This window comes from Mauremys mutica, chromosome 3 (assembly GCF_020497125.1).
Source record: "Mauremys mutica isolate MM-2020 ecotype Southern chromosome 3, ASM2049712v1, whole genome shotgun sequence".
NCBI classification, from domain to species: Eukaryota; Metazoa; Chordata; order Testudines; family Geoemydidae; genus Mauremys; species Mauremys mutica.
In genome coordinates, this window is record NC_059074.1 from 141600053 (window position 1) to 141620989 (window position 20937).

Consider the following 20937-nt stretch of genomic DNA (forward strand, 5'->3'; position numbering starts at 1 on the left):
TTTCCCAGCAGCACCTCTGAGCCTGACCTAGGGGCAGCACTGCTCAGGTTCATCTCAGCAAGTGGAAGGCCTCACCAGGGAGGAACCAGTGCTGGGTTTCACTGACTGAGGAAATGGGACTTACATTGACATGCCCTCCGTACATCACATATCTCCAGAGCCTGCAACTAGTCCATGGCAGGAGACAAAATGTGGGGCTCATTTGTAGGGCTGGCCACAGTATTGGGGGGAACCTGCTCTCCTCATGTTTGATTAACACAGGCAGTTGATCAGCAGGAAAAATACATGAGGGGCAGCTACATCTGATACCTGTCTTGAATGGGGACACAGATCTGGCCCAAGCATCTACCTTTACCTTGTATTTCCTGCAGAGCTGATGCTGTCCCGTCATTGTTCTCAGATAAAACCCTCTTTTCTTGCCTTGAAAAGCAGTACCACCAATGTGCTGCTGACATGTGAATGTCTTTCACCTCTTTCAGGTAATCTTGCACTATATGGGTTGAATTGGTTTGGAGCTGGCATGGCTGTAATTGACTAGCCCTAGTCAATTACAACCAACATCCCTATCTCTTGATGGCCATTTCAGTGGCCTCTTATTGGTTATTAACTAGTAGAACAAAATGACTGCTCTGTGACATTGTGAACTGTGTATTTTTTTCCCACTCCATTAAACACATTACACTATGAGGAAACAGAAGTCTAAACCTGACTTCGGGGCTCCATTATTCTAGAAGCTGCACAAATCCATTGTAAGATACTCTCTGCCTAATTACTTGTGTAATATTTTAACAAACATGGAATGACTGGGTCTGACTATTGTGCAGTCAGGTTCATCTAGAAAGATGATTACCATGAGGATTGTGTGTGTTGCACTCACCTGAAATCTCCCAAAGCAGGGCATTTTATTTACAAGTTTGGTTCCTGGACCTTGGGGGGATATCATAGTGATCTGGTGAACATACATGTAGATTAAGATAGAGGACGAGATTGTGTGGATGGTGGACAATTTCCATGGGGAAGGTAACTCCTGTATAATGATGGCAGTGAAAACCACCCATTAGTTTGGGGTTTTGCAGAACAATGGTAGCCAATTAGAACATTCAACTGAAGCTGTCAAGTAAATGGGATGGGAGAAGCAGGGAGCCAGAAGGACAAAGTAATGACCCATTGAGAACGGGCCAAAGCCTGTGAGATGCAAAGTGCTCCTGTGCGGTTCTGAGTATTGTCTGTTTACAGTAAGTGAAATGGGAGTTGGTTGAGCTCACTCATCTCTTCCGTCCCCCCTTTCCTCAGTGTTTTCCCTCAGTGTACCAGTAGGGGGAGTCCACATGCTGTTCTATAGTAAATGAGAGTAGCGTGCCCCTGTTGAAACAATCCTAAAAACCACAGACAACACTTCTGGTCAATTGCTTTTTCATTTCTAACGTCTTTTTGTTTGCAGTAACAGTTTAGTATTTTTATCTTCAATTACTTAACTTTCAACTGCAGTATGCTAGTCCAAGAGATATCATGTGTGTCCAAAATGCTGTTATAAGATAAATCCAATGCATATCAAACCACAAAATTCTAAAATGGAAAATGTGAAATTTTTGACATATGTAAATTAGCTTGTTACAGCAATTCTGGGGTATCATAACCTCTAATGCAATCTAGTTCTGCAAGTTTAAGCATAATGATGGTGTTGATGAATGTTTGTGATAATCCTTTGGGCAAGCTACTACCAAAATAATGACTCATTGTGGAGATATAATGTATTTGTGGATAGTCTTAATATAGATTTATTTAAAATATTAATTATCAGGACATGGCCAACCACCATGTGATCATTTTGCTCATATGCTGTACTCCTTCCCCCTAGCCTGACTCTTGGCTTTTCAGAGTGTACCAGGAGCACACCATTTGTGTTTGCACAGTGTAGGTTGCTAACAGACCAAAAATCAATCAATAATAAAATGGAACATTTACCTCTTGAGTGAATAAATTTAAGGGAGGAATGGGGCTTTCCAGTGCCTTTGTCAAGAACTATAATATAGAAAAAAAGTGAACAGAAATTGCAGAAAATGCACCTGGAATAAATAATATAACTGCAGAGTACCAGATACAGTTTTTCCATGAAAACAAATCATGGGAATAAAGCTTTATTGCTTCATACTTCCCAGAACTCTCAAGAAGAATGCCCAGCTTTAAGGAATTAATGCTTAAATTAGGTAATATTCTGAGTATGACAGTATTTAGATTGTTTTTGTAGCTCATTACATTGTATTAGCATTTGATTACTAAATGCACCTATTTGGTATTTGATCACAAGAAAAAAAAAGTTAATTATGGCTGTAGTACATAAATCATTAAATTGGTCAGGATGATAGGACATTCTTTAGCACTTTCTCTCAGGATAAAAATAATGAGATGGAAACAAAATTACCTGTGAGGTCACCTAGCTATTCTCTCCTGGCAGCTGCAGGATTATGCTCTACAGTATTATTTTTTAATAGTGCTTCAGTCATTTAAAGACTAAGAATGTGACTTTGAAATAGTATTAGTAACTATCGCTAATATATATTTACATAATACAGACAAGATATTATGTAGGACTGAATGAGAGTGAACTCAAGAATCATCCATTAATCCACATCCAGCCCACGGTAACTTTGAACAAAGTAATTACCATCATAGAAATATAAGACAGGCCCTATTGGGTCAGACCAACAGTCCATCTAGCTAAGTATCCAGTCCTCTGATAGTGACCAGTGCCAGATGCTTTGGCAGGAATGAATAGAACAGGGCAATTTTGAGTGATCTGTCCTGGTCATCCAATCTTAGCTTCTGACAATCAGAGGTTTAGGGACACCCGGAGCATGGGATTGTGTCTCTAACTATTGTGGCTAATAGTCATAGATGCACCTATCCTCTTTAAACTTATCTAAATTCTTTTTTGAAAGCAGTTATATTTTTGGCCTTCACAACATCCCCAGGCAATGAGTTCCATAGGTTGACTGTGCATTGTGTGAGGTACTTCCTTTTGTTTGTTTTAAACTTGATGCCTATTAAGTTCATAGGGTGGCCCTGTTTCTTATGTTATTTGAAGGGATACATAATTTCCTGTTCCCTTTCGCTACACCATTCATGATTTTATTGACCTTGATCACATTCCCCCTTTTAGAGAAGAAATGACTAAGGAACAATCCCAGTCTCTCATTTCTCCTTGTATGGAAGCTGTTCCATACCCCTAACCATTTTTGTTTTCCTCCTCTGTACCATTTGCAAGTGATATCGTTTTTTTATATGGGGCAACCAGAACGGTATGCAGTATTCAAGGTGTGCGAGTACCATGAATTTAGTATCATATTTTCTTTCTTACCTGTCCCTTTCCTAACACTGTTAGCTTTTTTGATTGCTGCTGCACACTGAGCAGATATTTTCAGAGAACTATCCACAATGACTCCAAAAATCTCATTCTTGAGTGGTAACAGCTAATTTAGGACCCATCGGTTTGTATGTATAGTTAGGATTATTTTTTCCCAATATGTATTACTTTGCACTTAACAACACTGAACTTCCTCTGCTATTTTGTCACCCAGTTTTGTGGGATCCCTTTGTAACTCTTCACTGTCAGTTTTGGACTTAACTATGTTGAGTAATTTTGTATTGCCTGTAAACTTTGCCACCTCATTCACTCCCTTTTCCAGGTCATTTATTAATATTTTGAATAGCACAGGTACTACAGGAACCCTGCTATTTACATCTTTTTCCATTCTGAAAACTTATTCCTATTGTTTGTTTCCTATTATTTAACTAGTTTACTGATCCATGAGAGGACCTTCAATCTTATCCCATGACAACTTACTTTGCATAAGAGCCTTTAATGAAGGATCTTGTCAAAGGCTTTCTGAAAGTCCAAGTAAACTATATGAACTGTATCACCTTTACGCCCCCTGTGACGGAGCGATTCTGGCGGGACCCAACTGAGAGTGCCAAATCAGGACCAATTGCTCAAATAGGGCAGTCACAGCCCTAGGCTGGGGTTTGTCCACCTCTAAGGCCAACCAAACCAGCCAGACAAAAAGGACTTTGGTCTCACCCCTCTGGCTAACCACAAGTCACACAAGCAATTTCCTTAGACACTCCAGTCTCCCAGCATCACCACCAGTGCACTCGTCCTGGGGATGAATGGTTATGAAAACCAACACCCCAATAAAAGAAAAGGTTCCCTCGATCCCAAAGGACCAAGCCCCAGACCCAGGTCAATATACACATCAGATCTTACCCACAAATCACGCTGTTGCCAATCCTTTAGAATCTAAAATCTAAAGGTTTATTTACAAAGGGAAAAAGGTGGAAATGAGAGGTAGAATTGGTTAAATGGAATCAATTACATACAGTAATGGCAAAGTTCTTAGTTCAGGCTTGCAGCAGTGCTGGAGTAAACTGCAGGTTCAAATTGAGTCTCTGGAATACATCCCCCACCGGGATGGGTCGTTCAGTCCCTTGTGTAAAGCTTCAGTTTGTAGCAAAGTCCTTCCAGAGGTCAGAAGCAGGATTGAAGACCAGATGGAGATGAGGCATCAGCCTTATATAGGCTTTTCCAGGTGTAAGAATCTCTTTGTCTTCACTGTGGAAATTTACAGCAAAATGGAGCCTGGAGTCACATGGGCCAGTCCCTGCATACTTTGCTGAGTCACAAGGCGTGTCTGCCTTCTCTCCATGGGTCAATTGTGTAGCCGATGGCCCTTTAATGGGCCATCAAGCCAGCTATGCCGGGCTAACATCAGCTTTGTCTGGGACACTTCCCAGAGGCAGAGCATAATACAGAATACAGACATTACAGAGCCAATACTTATAACTTCAACTACAAAATGATACGCAGACATACAGACAGCATAATCATAACCAGCAACCCAGAACCTGGTCTTAGACACCTTAGATGACCCCCTTTACCCAAGGTTTGGTGCCACTACAGGACCTTGGTTGCAACCCATGTTCTATATGGTCCCCATTTATATCAATAACGTCACACCCCCAACGCAAAATTGATGCAGGAAGGGATGACAAAACATCGCTGACTGCATCCCAAGAGCCCCCTTTCCTTGGGTCTGTCTCACTACAGCTAGTGTTGGGCTAGAGGCCGTACCAGTGTATAACCGAAATGGTTTATCAAAGTCATGTTCAATAACATGAATGGATCTCTTTACAAACTTAAGGTATAACTTGGTTAGCTTTTGCAGCATGGTTCCTGTATGTTTCATGTGATCTTGCCAAGAGCTAAAGAAAACAGCTGCTTTATCCATACCAGCTTTGGCCAATGTTTTGAACCCAATTAACATTAAACCAATGGAGATATTGATGTTGTTCATAGTACAGGACTCTTGGCATTTAGCCATGAAAGCAATATGGTAGTGTGCCTCAGTTTCCCCTTTCATGCAGCACATCAGGTCTGGAATGTATTTTCCCCTGTGAAAAGTTCCAACACTGTTTACATGCATTAACTGTGAAACATCAGTATAGCAAGGCCCTTTAACATAAAGTGTGTTTTCATGTATTCCTTTCAACATGTTTAAGGGATTTTCCAAAAGATTAGGCACATTGTACATTGTTACAGTTCTTGGCAATAGCAACACATTAGTTACAAAATTTAGCATTAGTAATAACAACAAATTCATTGCAAGTGTCCATTTACAATCATATTTGTCATGCCACACCCTTGGCTCAATACCATTGGAGATTGGGCATTTTAGGTTAACCTGTGGCTTCCCTTTGCAAAATTGAGTCTTCTCTTTCCTTCTGGATTAAACCCTGATTTTTCTTGCTTAACCAAATTCACTGGCTGATGGGGTGGGCCCTCTGTGCTAACAGCTATTAGCAATTCTTTCTTCTCCCTGCCAGCCAAGTAATTTGCATTAACACAGACACTAGCTTTTAACTCTTCAGCTGCAGTAAACTGCTTGCACAGGCTACCATGAGGATTCCTTTCCCTAGGAGCTTCTCTAAGCAGCAATTCACCCCTCACAGAAATTCTGCCCTTCCCCTCTTCACCTAGGGCTTGCTCTACAGGAACACTTCCCTGAGCAACCACAGCCGCTTTCTGGGTCTCACTTACACTTAGACTCACTTCAGGCCCCACAGGCGGATTTCTACACAATCCCCTTTTAGGCACACCTACAGACTTTCTAGATAACAGGTCCGAAGCAGTCTCCTTCCCTTGGCCATGAACAAGTTCAGGAATCTTTTCCTTCTTGCTACAAGTTGTCAAACTGTTAGTAGGTAACACACTTAAATCACCTTCATGCTTTCCTTGTGCCCTGGCTAGGGTATCACCCTGATCAGACAGAGTTGCTGCACCCTTTTCCAACCACACATTAGCAACTGGCAAACTACAAGCACCAGAACTGTCTGGTCTCTGGGATTTTGCTAAGACACTAACTGGATGCAACCTAGTCACAGTGCCATTCTCCCCAGCAGACACAAACTCAGGACTATTCCCTTCCTGGGCTTTAGCTGTATTTACAACCAACTTCGAGACAACTGAATCACCCTCAACCATCACAGGCTGAAAGGCCCCTTCTGTCTGCTCCACAGACACAGAAGAGCCGGAGACACATTCTCCTTCACCAGACACACAGCTTGGGATCTCATTTCCCTTGTCCCAGCACACAGGGCTGTTCACAGACAACTGCTTGGAGACCGAGATAGCTTCCTTCATAGGCAAGTCAATATCCCCGACCGACACAGGCACATTCCCTTCACTGTCACATTTCTCCACACAGGAAACAGGTAAGGGATATGGACACTCATCTTCCACTATCCCTCCCTTCCCAAACTGCTGATTAGACAAAGCCATCAGCTCACAAGGCTGCCTAGGCTCCTCCAAACTTTCCCTACCAGGCACATTGCCTCTCCCAACAGATAAGCTGCTGCTCTTTTCACTACACTGAGCTACTTTAGCAAATCACAGTTACCCATTTCAGGTTTACTTCTACAAGCTGCACTAGCCAACAATCCATTACCCATTACAAATTTACCCTTTCCTTCCTCAGTTAGGGCTTTAAACCTGACCATCTACTTTAATCTGCTCCTGAGAAACCTTTTCCTCACCAATGAGATCTTTCTGCTCTTGATCTAACTCCAGATTTCCTTCTGAGACATCAGACAGACATTCAGAAACTTCATTCCCAGACACACAGCTTATTTGCACAGACAAACAGCTATTTCCCACCAGGTTAGAATCCCCCTCTCCATAGCCATAGCAAAACGGGTTAAACACAGAGAACTGCCCAGAGTAATACCACATATCAACACAGTTATAAACTGGATTTTCCAGAGGATACAGTCTCTGCCGTTCTTCCATTGCTTTTTTGACTTGGAGTTGGAGTCTAGCTGTCTCTTGTTGTATTTTGTGAGTCTCCTCCTCAGCAGCCAGCAGCTCCAGACGTCCCTTACGAGCTTTTTCTTCTCTCTTAGCAGCCTCTTTCGCTCTCTCAGCTGCCTCTCTCTTTCTCTCAGCCGCCTCTCTCTCCAGCTGGGCCAAGACTTGCTTCTCTTCCATTCGAATTTTTGCCAGTTCTTGCTCATAATCAAACCGCAGGCTGTCTCTCAAGGCTTGCAGTTTCCTTGCTTTTCCTGATGCTTTCTGTCTCATGGTCACTGACCTTTAACCAACCAAACTCTCAATCCCAAAGTTAAAATTTGGATAGCGTGGGGTTCTGACCCAAAGCTTAATTGACCTGGTTCTGTGGATCCAAGCACGACTACGCCACTGTGACGGAGCGATTCTGGCGGGACCCAACTGAGAGTGCCAAATCAGGACCAATTGCTCAAATAGGGCAGTCACAGCCCTAGGCTGGGGTTTGTCCACCTCTAAGGCCAACCAAACCAGCCAGACAAAAAGGACTTTGGTCTCACCCCTCTGGCTAACCACAAGTCACACAAGCAATTTCCTTAGACACTCCAGTCTCCCAGCATCACCACCAGTGCACTCGTCCTGGGGATGAATGGTTATGAAAACCAACACCCCAATAAAAGAAAAGGTTCCCTCGATCCCAAAGGACCAAGCCCCAGACCCAGGTCAATATACACATCAGATCTTACCCACAAATCACGCTGTTGTCAATCCTTTAGAATCTAAAATCTAAAGGTTTATTTACAAAGGGAAAAAGGTGGAAATGAGAGGTAGAATTGGTTAAATGGAATCAATTACATACAGTAATGGCAAAGTTCTTAGTTCAGGCTTGCAGCAGTGCTGGAGTAAACTGCAGGTTCAAATTGAGTCTCTGGAATGCATCCCCCACTGGGATGGGTCGTTCAGTCCCTTGTGTAAAGCTTCAGTTTGTAGCAAAGTCCTTCCAGAGGTCAGAAGCAGGATTGAAGACCAGATGGAGATGAGGCATCAGCCTTATATAGGCTTTTCCAGGTGTAAGAATCTCTTTGTCTTCACTGTGGAAATTTACAGCAAAATGGAGCCTGGAGTCACATGGGCCAGTCCCTGCATACTTTGCTGAGTCACAAGGCGTGTCTGCCTTCTCTCCATGGGTCAATTGTGTAGCCGATGGCCCTTTAATGGGCCATCAAGCCAGCTATGCCGGGCTAACATCAGCTTTGTCTGGGACACTTCCCAGAGGCAGAGCATAATACAGAATACAGACATTACAGAGCCAATACTTATAACTTCAACTACAAAATGATACGCAGACATACAGACAGCATAATCATAACCAGCAACCCAGAACCTGGTCTTAGACACCTTAGATGACCCCCTTTACCCAAGGTTTGGTGCCACTACAGGACCTTGGTTGCAACCCATGTTCTATATGGTCCCCATTTATATCAATAACGTCACACCCCCAACGCAAAATTGATGCAGGAAGGGATGACAAAACATCGCTGACTGCATCCCAAGAGCCCCCTTTCCTTGGGTCTGTCTCACTACAGCTAGTGTTGGGCTAGAGGCCGTACCAGTGTATAACCGAAATGGTTTATCAAAGTCATGTTCAATAACATGAATGGATCTCTTTACAAACTTAAGGTATAACTTGGTTAGCTTTTGCAGCATGGTTCCTGTATGTTTCATGTGATCTTGCCAAGAGCTAAAGAAAACAGCTGCTTTATCCATACCAGCTTTGGCCAATGTTTTGAACCCAATTAACATTAAACCAATGGAGATATTGATGTTGTTCATAGTACAGGACTCTTGGCATTTAGCCATGAAAGCAATATGGTAGTGTGCCTCAGTTTCCCCTTTCATGCAGCACATCAGGTCTGGAATGTATTTTCCCCTGTGAAAAGTTCCAACACTGTTTACATGCATTAACTGTGAAACATCAGTATAGCAAGGCCCTTTAACATAAAGTGTGTTTTCATGTATTCCTTTCAACATGTTTAAGGGATTTTCCAAAAGATTAGGCACATTGTACATTGTTACAGTTCTTGGCAATAGCAACACATTAGTTACAAAATTTAGCATTAGTAATAACAACAAATTCATTGCAAGTGTCCATTTACAATCATATTTGTCATGCCACACCCTTGGCTCAATACCATTGGAGATTGGGCATTTTAGGGTTAACCTGTGGCTTCCCTTTGCAAAATTGAGTCTTCTCTTTCCTTCTGGATTAAACCCTGATTTTTCTTGCTTAACCAAATTCACTGGCTGATGGGGTGGGCCCTCTGTGCTAACAGCTATTAGCAATTCTTTCTTCTCCCTGCCAGCCAAGTAATTTGCATTAACACAGACACTAGCTTTTAACTCTTCAGCTGCAGTAAACTGCTTGCACAGGCTACCATGAGGATTCCTTTCCCTAGGAGCTTCTCTAAGCAGCAATTCACCCCTCACAGAAATTCTGCCCTTCCCCTCTTCACCTAGGGCTTGCTCTACAGGAACACTTCCCTGAGCAACCACAGCCGCTTTCTGGTCTCACTTACACTTAGACTCACTTCAGGCCCCACAGGCGGATTTCTACACAATCCCCTTTTAGGCACACCTACAGACTTTCTAGATAACAGGTCCGAAGCAGTCTCCTTCCCTTGGCCATGAACAAGTTCAGGAATCTTTTCCTTCTTGCTACAAGTTGTCAAACTGTTAGTAGGTAACACACTTAAATCACCTTCATGCTCTCCTTGTGCCCCGGCTAGGGTATCACCCTGATCAGACAGAGTTGCTGCACCCTTTTCCAACCACACATTAGCAACTGGCAAACTACAAGCACCAGAACTGTCTGGTCTCTGGGATTTTGCTAAGACACTAACTGGATGCAACCTAGTCACAGTGCCATTCTCCCCAGCAGACACAAACTCAGGACTATTCCCTTCCTGGGCTTTAGCTGTATTTACAACCAACTTCGAGACAACTGAATCACCCTCAACCATCACAGGCTGAAAGGCCCCTTCTGTCTGCTCCACAGACACAGAAGAGCCGGAGACACATTCTCCTTCACCAGACACACAGCTTGGGATCTCATTTCCCTTGTCCCAGCACACAGGGCTGTTCACAGACAACTGCTTGGAGACCGAGATAGCTTCCTTCATAGGCAAGTCAATATCCCCGACCGACACAGGCACATTCCCTTCACTGTCACATTTCTCCACACAGGAAACAGGTAAGGGATATGGACACTCATCTTCCACTATCCCTCCCTTCCCAAACTGCTGATTAGACAAAGCCATCAGCTCACAAGGCTGCCTAGGCTCCTCCAAACTTTCCCTACCAGGCACATTGCCTCTCCCAACAGATAAGCTGCTGCTCTTTTCACTACACTGAGCTACTTTTAGCAAATCACAGTTACCCATTTCAGGTTTACTTCTACAAGCTGCACTAGCCAACAATCCATTACCCATTACAAATTTACCCTTTCCTTCCTCAGTTAGGGCTTTAACCTGACCATCTACTTTAATCTGCTCCTGAGAAACCTTTTCCTCACCAATGAGATCTTTCTGCTCTTGATCTAACTCCAGATTTCCTTCTGAGACATCAGACAGACATTCAGAAACTTCATTCCCAGACACACAGCTTATTTGCACAGACAAACAGCTATTTCCCACCAGGTTAGAATCCCCCTCTCCATAGCCATAGCAAAACGGGTTAAACACAGAGAACTGCCCAGAGTAATACCACATATCAACACAGTTATAAACTGGATTTTCCAGAGGATACAGTCTCTGCCGTTCTTCCATTGCTTTTTTGACTTGGAGTTGGAGTCTAGCTGTCTCTTGTTGTATTTTGTGAGTCTCCTCCTCAGCAGCCAGCAGCTCCAGACGTCCCTTACGAGCTTTTTCTTCTCTCTTAGCAGCCTCTTTCGCTCTCTCAGCTGCCTCTCTCTTTCTCTCAGCAGCCTCTCTCTCCAGCTGGGCCAAGACTTGCTTCTCTTCCATTCGAATTTTTGCCAGTTCTTGCTCATAATCAAACCGCAGGCTGTCTCTCAAGGCTTGCAGTTTCCTTGCTTTTCCTGATGCTTTCTGTCTCATGGTCACTGACCTTTAACCAACCAAACTCTCAATCCCAAAGTTAAAATTTGGATAGCGTGGGGTTCTGACCCAAAGCTTAATTGACCTGGTTCTGTGGATCCAAGCACGACTACGCCACTGTGACGGAGCGATTCTGGCGGGACCCAACTGAGAGTGCCAAATCAGGACCAATTGCTCAAATAGGGCAGTCACAGCCCTAGGCTGGGGTTTGTCCACCTCTAAGGCCAACCAAACCAGCCAGACAAAAAGGACTTTGGTCTCACCCCTCTGGCTAACCACAAGTCACACAAGCAATTTCCTTAGACACTCCAGTCTCCCAGCATCACCACCAGTGCACTCGTCCTGGGGATGAATGGTTATGAAAACCAACACCCCAATAAAAGAAAAGGTTCCCTCGATCCCAAAGGACCAAGCCCCAGACCCAGGTCAATATACACATCAGATCTTACCCACAAATCACGCTGTTGCCAATCCTTTAGAATCTAAAATCTAAAGGTTTATTTACAAAGGGAAAAAGGTGGAAATGAGAGGTAGAATTGGTTAAATGGAATCAATTACATACAGTAATGGCAAAGTTCTTAGTTCAGGCTTGCAGCAGTGCTGGAGTAAACTGCAGGTTCAAATTGAGTCTCTGGAATGCATCCCCCACTGGGATGGGTCGTTCAGTCCCTTGTGTAAAGCTTCAGTTTGTAGCAAAGTCCTTCCAGAGGTCAGAAGCAGGATTGAAGACCAGATGGAGATGAGGCATCAGCCTTATATAGGCTTTTCCAGGTGTAAGAATCTCTTTGTCTTCACTGTGGAAATTTACAGCAAAATGGAGCCTGGAGTCACATGGGCCAGTCCCTGCATACTTTGCTGAGTCACAAGGCGTGTCTGCCTTCTCTCCATGGGTCAATTGTGTAGCCGATGGCCCTTTAATGGGCCATCAAGCCAGCTATGCCGGGCTAACATCAGCTTTGTCTGGGACACTTCCCAGAGGCAGAGCATAATACAGAATACAGACATTACAGAGCCAATACTTATAACTTCAACTACAAAATGATACGCAGACATACAGACAGCATAATCATAACCAGCAACCCAGAACCTGGTCTTAGACACCTTAGATGACCCCCTTTACCCAAGGTTTGGTGCCACTACAGGACCTTGGTTGCAACCCATGTTCTATATGGTCCCCATTTATATCAATAACGTCACACCCCTCTCCCCCCCCCCCCCCCAAAAAACCACAAGACTCAAGGCACCTCCGCAGTGGTCTGCCTAGATCAGTAACTCAATCCTCAAGTTGTCTGTTTGGTAGGTGCAAAGGGGGTCATCCCTAGAAGAACTGCTAGAGTTTTACTAGGGGGTTTTCCTCTGGCTTTTGGGAAAACTCCCCAGAAGAAACTAATTCTATTAGCCCTTGGAAGAACATGGATACAGCCCTCCGCTCAAAAGAGCTGACACTCAGATAGTAATCTTTGAAAGACAAGAGTAACTTTTATTTGACACAATATGTCTTAATATAGTACATCTAAAGCATCAAACTCTTTCAAAAGGCATACATTAAAAAGAAAGTAAATTTATTTAGTACATATACACATTAGAGTACCCCAACACTGCAATATTATACAATAGGAACTAGCTTTAAGTAGTTACATTCCACATGTGATGGTCAGTCACATGCAGGATACTGACAGCAAGTTCTTATTTAAACACACACACCCTTAGATGGGAGTCATCATACTTACTTCTCTGTAGTCTTCTGTCCCTCTGGTCAACAAGTGCTTCTTCTCTAACTACTTTGTCTTTATTTTTCTTTCTTCAGGGATTTCAGCTCTTATCATTCAGCTTTTGATGATTCTCACATTGGTTTAGTTTGCTCATTCAAGCTACCACCATGATAACAGCAACTGCTCCCCACAGTCTGTCAGCGCCTACCTGATATACAGATTTGTAACCTATTCTGATTGGTTCTTTCTTCAATCTTTATCATTAACATACCCATCCTCCAATCATCTTTAAGCCTCCCCTGAACAGACCAATCACAGATTCTAAACTCATCTGTCAATCAAAGCAGGATCTGATTGGAAACCTGAGCTGTGTTCAACTGACCACTCCCTTCAGATTTTGATGGGGCCTTTTTCTCACCTCAGCCTGCCTACTTGGTATTGGCCAAATTGCTCCAAGACCACCATTTTAGTTTCTCTGGCTGTGATTCCCTGCATCTGCCATCTTGTTATCCCTAGCTGAAATTGCTCAAGACCCTTTTTATTAATTATTAAACCCTTATAACTATAAACAATTACATATTTATATGCATCTCAACGTTATGGTTTACTTTCACCACTCCATTTTTACTAATTTAAAAAAACTTTAATTTCAATCTTTCCCTTGCTTCTGCTAGTGGTAGCAGGGCAATGTTCTTAATGCTGTATTCCTGACACAGGATAGACCAGCTGGAAAATCACTTGTATCATGTTGACACTTTCAAAGAATTCTAATAGATTGGTGAAGCATGATTTCTCTTTACAAAAGCCATGTTGACTCTATGTCTGATAATTGTTCTCTATAGGGTTGCCAATCTCCTCCAGGAATTAAAGATTAATCTTTAATTAATTATTGTCATGTGATAAAACCTCTAGGAATACATCCAACTGAAATTGGCAACCCTACCTCTCTATCATAGTTTCAATCAGTTTGCCTGGTACTGAAGTTAGGCTTACCAACCTGTAAGTACCAGGATTGCATCTGGAGCCTTTTTTAAGAATCAGAATTACATTAGCTATCCTCCAGACATCTTGTAGAGAGGATAATTTAAGCAATAGGCTACAGAACACAGTTAATAGTTCTGCAATTTCGTATTTGAGTTCCTTCAGAACTCTTGGTTGAATACCATCTGCACCTGATGACTTATTACTGTTTAATTTATCTTTTTTTTCCCCAAAACTTCTTCTAATGTCATCTCAATCTGGGACAGTTCCTCAGATCTGTCACCTAAAAACAATGGTTCTGGTGTGGGAATCTCCCTCACAACCTCTACAGTGAAGACCCATGCAAAGAATTTATTTAGCTTCTCTGCAATGGCCTTGTCTTCCTTGATTGCTTTCTTTAGCACCTCAATTATCCAATGGCCCTACTGATTGTTTCACAGGCTTCCTGCTTCTGATGTACTTAAAAAAAATGTTGCTGTTAATTTTTGTGTCAGCTGTTCTGTGGCATATGTGAAATGAGTTGATGGTCTCAGTCAAATTCCTAATAGACAAATATACATGACAAAACCTAATACACTTACAGGCAGCCTTAATTCATTAGCAAGGCAAAGGAAGAGTAAACTTCCATCTCACTCCTAGAGATATTCCTCCAGAAAAAGACTGGGGAACAATACAAGGAAACTTGCACTGCTACTGTCTGTGCTGTACCCAGAGCAGACATTAACATTCTTGGCATTGCAAAAACAATTTCTTCCCTTTTCCAGAATGTAGCATATCCTGTCCACTATGGTCACACCATTGTTTGTTGGGTAGAGGTCAGACTGGGGAAGAAAAGTGGCATTACCATTTCAAGCTTTGCCTATGAAATTAGTGGTGGCCTATGCTAGCAGCAACTTGAGTGACACATTCCCCACAGCCACAAATTGATCCTGGGTTTCCTCAGAAATGGAGACACTCATGGCCAGAGGTCTCAATGGCCAACCCCAGCCAACTCTAGGGGGGCCAAGAATACACTTTGATATTTAGGAATATGAAACATTTTGCCCTCACGACTGGTTTAAATTCTCAAGAAATGAGTAGCAACTCTTCCTACCCTGATGCCCCCCCCAAAATTAGACTATCCTGAACATTTCTAGGTCTTCAAAATCTGGGAAGAAAGCCTCTAAAGTTGGCTTTGGCTCCACCTGTCCTGTGGCTCAGGGACTTGTGTGTCTAGAGCTATCCAATCCATCCAGCACCTTACGCAAGCATTAAGGTGGTAGATTTTCAAAAGAGCCTAAGGGAGTTAAGCACCTATCTTCCTTAGGATCCTTTGAAAATCTTAGCCTGAATTCACTTTTTAAAAAAGCAGCACATATGTAGACCAATATGGCTGCATATTTTTATATTTATTCATTTTAGCATGTCTTTTTATAGCAGGTTTGGTTTGATTAGTCTTTGTAGCTATTTTGATATGATTGAGTCATCGCCTTCCCTGACCATAAATGACAGCTGCATGTTGATTGCTTTATTTACTTGGCAGTTTATTAGACAATTTGTTCTTTATGACATAAACCCTTGTAAACTATGGCATTATAATGCACAGCAGGAATATTCCTTATTACCGTTGGGCTGAATTTAGGATCGTTAAGGGTGCATTATTAAATCAGTCATACCTAGCTGATGTATGTGCCTTCCTCAATAGAGTACATTATTCTAGATCAGTGGTTCTCAACCTAATTACCATTGTGGGCCACACATGCGGCCCACAATGTGTTATGTGGGCTGCATCCAATACTACCTGTTTGTCCCTAAGGATGTCACATGGGAGTTGTGTGCTGATTGGGCCACAAGTGGTCCGTGGGCCGCAGGTTGAGAACCAGTGTTCCGTATGAATGCCAAAAGTGAAGCATTCCAGAGCGACAGCAGGCACAGTCTTCACAATTCATAAAAAAGATAATGGGCCAAATTCTGCTGTCAGCTAGACATGTGCAACTCCCATTGTAGCCAATAGGATTTACATGTGCATAACCCGAGGGCAGAATTTGGGCAAATGCATTGTGGATTAGTACATACAACATTTATCTCTGAAGACTTGGGTTAGGTCACAAATAAATTAGTTTGGTAGTTTCATGCTAGTCCTCCATTGCCAACCTCACAAAACAACAACATAATTTGGAGTGATTCTGCAATACTGCCAAGTATTAGGGGGTAGCCATGTTAGTCTGTATCCACAAAAACAACAGAGAGTCCAGTGGCACCTTAAAGACTGAAGATCCATGCATCTGAAGAAGTGAGGTTTTTTACCCACGAAAGTTTATGCCCAAATAAATCTGTTAGTCTTTAAGGTACCACCAGACTCCTTGTTGTTTCTGCAATAATAGCAGCCTGCTCAGGCGAGATGGAGATTGCAATAGGCCAGCTATTCCAATCCAACATGAGAAACATTTGGAGACATGCAGATAGCATTTCCCAGCTCCTGCCTGCATTGTCAGACTCATTCAATGCTTGTTACTTTTCCACTGTTTTGCAATGTATAAAAATGTTTATAGTTAATAAAATTGAGCCAATCAAATATCACTCACTTCAGAAACCCCCCCCCCACCCGAGACAATGAAAAATACCAAAAATACTATTTTTCTATCAGTCCATACGCCTCAGCATTCCTACTTCTCCCCATAGCACACACAAAACTTTTCTAAACTACTGCAATCTTCCTTTAAAGGTCACAAATACACCTGTTTCTTGAGATCCTTGAAAACTTTTTTTATTATTAGGAAAAAATTGCTTATTTAAAAAATATTTTTACTGCAATAATTCCCATTTTATAAAAGCAGTAAAACATTCCAAGATATGTGGTGGTACTTTGTCTTTTTGAAGCAAAATAGACTTAGATTGAACTTTCTGATGCAGTGCTGAACCCAGTATTGTCCCATTCCTACCCGTGAGTAAATCACTTTCAGTTAGGGTGACCAGACAGCAAGTGTGAAAAATCAAGTCAGGAGGTGGGGGGTAATAGGTGCCTATATAAGAAAAAGCTCCAAATATCGGGACTGTCCTTATAAATCGGGACATCTAGTCACCCTACTTTCAGTACCAATACACTGTTCCTGACAACCACTTCCAGCAATAGGGTTAGACTCTGCTCCTACAAATGCTTATGCATGTTACTGTGCTTTATTTTAAACATGCGAGCAATTCCATTCACTTCAGTTAAAAATATGTGCATAAATGTTTGCAGCATCAGGGACTTAACTTCCAAGCATAGATGGAGTTTTGTGAACAAATGCACGGTCATCAATTATTGCATACCTGTCTCTTTCTGCAGTTGATGTTGGTCCACTAGGTTGAAGTGAATGATTCTTATGTGTATATTTGAAAAAAAGCAGCCAGAGGACTTTGAAGCCTAGCAAGGATTTATAATAATCTCTCATACAGATTACTTTAGACAGACATTACATGCTGACCTTTTACATGATTAGTTTTATAATTGACTTTTGTTCTTCTGTCCCATTCCTGTCTCAGAACCACGTGGTATAACTTTCTTTGGAGGGCAGAAATAAACTTAGTCAATATTAATATAATTTCTTAGCTGTCAGCCAAGAGGTGTAACTACTTTATTGCTGACTCGTTTCCTGGAGATAATTACGAGGTGAAAATCATCTCCCATCATTGCAGGCATGAGTCAAGTATGTTACAGGGCATTATTATTTTTTATTTCTTCCAGACAATATTCCTGAAAGTAAGAGTTTGAGTTTTAGTAACACTGATTGTGTGGATGTAAGCCTTTTTTAAAAGTCTGATTTTCCTATTTTGGGGAGTAATGTTAAATATTTAGAAATGTACCCACAAGTAAAGTGGTAAAATGCTGGGTTTCTCAGTTGATCCATTCTAGAGATCAGGTGCTAGAACTCTGCTCCATAATGAAGAATAGTAATTACTGCTGAACGCATGCTGGCTGCTGGCCCCTATAAGCTCCAAGCAGAATGTCTTCATGGCAGAGGAACAAGAACAGTAGTTCTCAACCTTTTTCATATGGTTAGACCTTTAATTACAATGGAAAAAAAAATTCAGGACTCTCATTCAGCCATAAAGAAAGGGAGGATGGTCACACTCCTCTTGGACCTGTTTACAACCATGCTGAAGGTTGTGACTGGGATAATGGCAATTCTAGGGACACCCCTAGGAATAGCCAATGTAGGCTGAGATTTATATTGTTGTAATCTGTCAAGAATAAAGCCAAACTATATACATGCGTAGACTCGATCCAACAAGAAGTGGAAAATTTACCTGTTTGTACCACATTTTTACATTTATGGGAGGTCACCAAATTCACCTGTGGCTCTAACATCTAGTCAGACCATTACAGGGTCTAGCAGAAGGAAGTGGCACTGGTGATGCAGAAGGGGGGGACTGCTAGTCAGTACTGAACTTAACACTCTAGCTTGATAACTGACTTTCAGAGGGCTTGTAAAATACAGGTGCTGACCACTTCTAGTGAATATACCTTCCATGATATAGAATCATAGAATCATAGAATTCAAGATCAGAAGGGACCAATATGATCATCTAGTCTGACCTCCTGCAAGATGCAGGCCACATAAGCCGATCCCCCCACTCCTTTAGCAAGCGACCCCTGCCCCATGCTTCGGAGGAAGGCGAAAAACCTCCAGGGCCACAGCCAATCTACCCTGGAGGAAAATTCCTTCCCGACCCCAAATATGGCGGTCAGCTGAACCCCGAGCATGCGGGCAAGACTCTCCAGCCATACCCTCTGGAAAAAGGTTAAGAATATCATATCATTGACCCATGTACTATTTACCAGTGCGGCACTTAATTAACCTATTGACTAAGCCCGGTATCCTATCATACCATCTCCTCCATAAACTTATCTAGCTTAATCTTAAAGTTATGGAGGTCCTTTGCCCCCACTGTTTCCCTCGGTAGGCTGTTCCAGTATTGCACTCCCCTGATAGTTAGAAACCTTCGTCTAATTTCAAGCCTAAATTTCCTGACTGACAATTTATATCCGTTTGTCCTCGTGTCCACATTAGCACTGAGCTGAAATAATTCCTCTCCTTCCCTGGTATTTATCCCTCTGATATATTTAAAGAGTGCAATCATATCTCCTCTTATCCTTCTTTTGGTTAGGGAAAACAAACCGAGCTCCTCAAGTCTCCTTTCATACGACAGGCCTTCCATTCCTCGGACCATTCTAGTGGCCCTTCTTTGTACCCGTTCCAGTTTGAATTCATCCTTCTTAAACATGGGAGACCAAAACTGCACACAATACTCCAGATGAGGTCTCACCAACGCCTTATATAACAGGACTAGCACCTCCTTATCCCTACTAGAAATACCTCGCCTAATGCATCCCAAGACCGCATTTGCTTTTTTAACGGCCACATCACATTGCCTGCTCATAGTCATCCTACGATCAACCAGGACTCCTAGGTCCTTCTCCTCCTCCGTTACTTGCAACTGGTGCGTCCCTAGCTTATAACTAAAATTCTTGTTAGTCATCCCTAAATGCATAACCTTACACTTCTCACTATTGAATTTCATCCTGTTACTAATACTCCAGTTTACAAGGTCATCCAAATCTCCCTGGAGGATATCCCGATCCTTTTCCGAATTGGCAATACCTCCCAACTTGGTGTCGTCCGCAAACTTTATCAGCCCACTCCTACTCTTGGTTCCCAGGTCAGCAATAAATAGATTGAATAAAATCGGACCCAAAACCGAACCTTGAGGAACTCCACTGGTAACCCCCCTCCAACCCGACAGTTCCCCCTTCAATACTACCCTCTGCAGTCTCCCCTTTAACCAGCTCCTTATCCACCTCTGGATTTTCATTTCAATCCCCATCTTTTCCAATTTAACCAGTAATTCCTCATGCGGTACCGTATCAAACGCCTTACTGAAATCCAGATATATTAGATCCACCGCATTTCCCTTGTCTAAAAAATCTGTTACTTTCTCAAAGAAGGAGATCAGGTTGGTTTGGCACGATCTACCTTTCGTAAATCTACAATAGTATAGGCATCTGTCCTGGTTCAAATTCTATTCTTACCTAAGCTATCCCTAGTTTCAGTTGGATATGGTATTCCAGAGTGTATTGTCAAACAACTGTTTTTTCACCAGTTGAGTGGAAAGCATAGAATGACATATCTACCTTGAGCAATCATGGGTAGGCAACACTGAGGCATATGGGTTGCTGAATAAGCACAAGATGCCAGCTGATAACTTCTGAGAATTGAGACTTAATTCCAGATCTGCCACGGACTTGCTCTCCATCCTTGAGGAAGCCATTTAGGCCCAGATCCTCAAAGGGATTAAAATCAATGGTAGGTGTCTAAACACCTTTAAGGATCTAGGCCTTAACTTTTTTTATTGTCCCCATTTTCATACACAGGAAAACTACTCTGGCCCATAGTGATATTATGTTAATTACATTTTGCAAAGCCCTTTCGATTTAGAGGAAGCACAGCTAAACTATCATCTATTATGTGTAAACATTTCAGAATTAAAAAAAATACAGGAACTCAAGACATACACACACACACACACACACCCCAGAAGATGAAAAATTACAAGATGCATACATTAAAAAGAGATTAATCCTGTACCACTGAAATTAATAGCTAGAAATAAGTGAAATACTTCTACATACATTTGATAGCCTGTAGGAATTCACAGGAAAGGCAGGTATGCCCTTAACTATTGTGGCTAGGTAATTTTATGACCAACAACACTGGTAGTTACATATACCAGGATGTAAGTATTCCGGACTCATAAATGAAGATGTGAACAG

The 20937-nt window shown here is 42.3% G+C and overlaps 1 protein-coding gene across 1 annotated transcript in view; it reads right to left on the reverse strand.

Moving 5' to 3' along the window:
* SMYD3 (SET and MYND domain containing 3) overlaps positions 1–13217 on the reverse strand; it is a 642972-nt gene extending 629755 nt beyond the window's left edge. Inside the window, exon 1 of the mRNA XM_045009344.1 lies at positions 13182–13217. The gene's annotated coding sequence lies outside the window, so the exon portion shown is untranslated. The remainder of the gene's footprint in view (positions 1–13181) is intronic.
* Positions 13218–20937: the final 7720 nt, after the last annotated feature.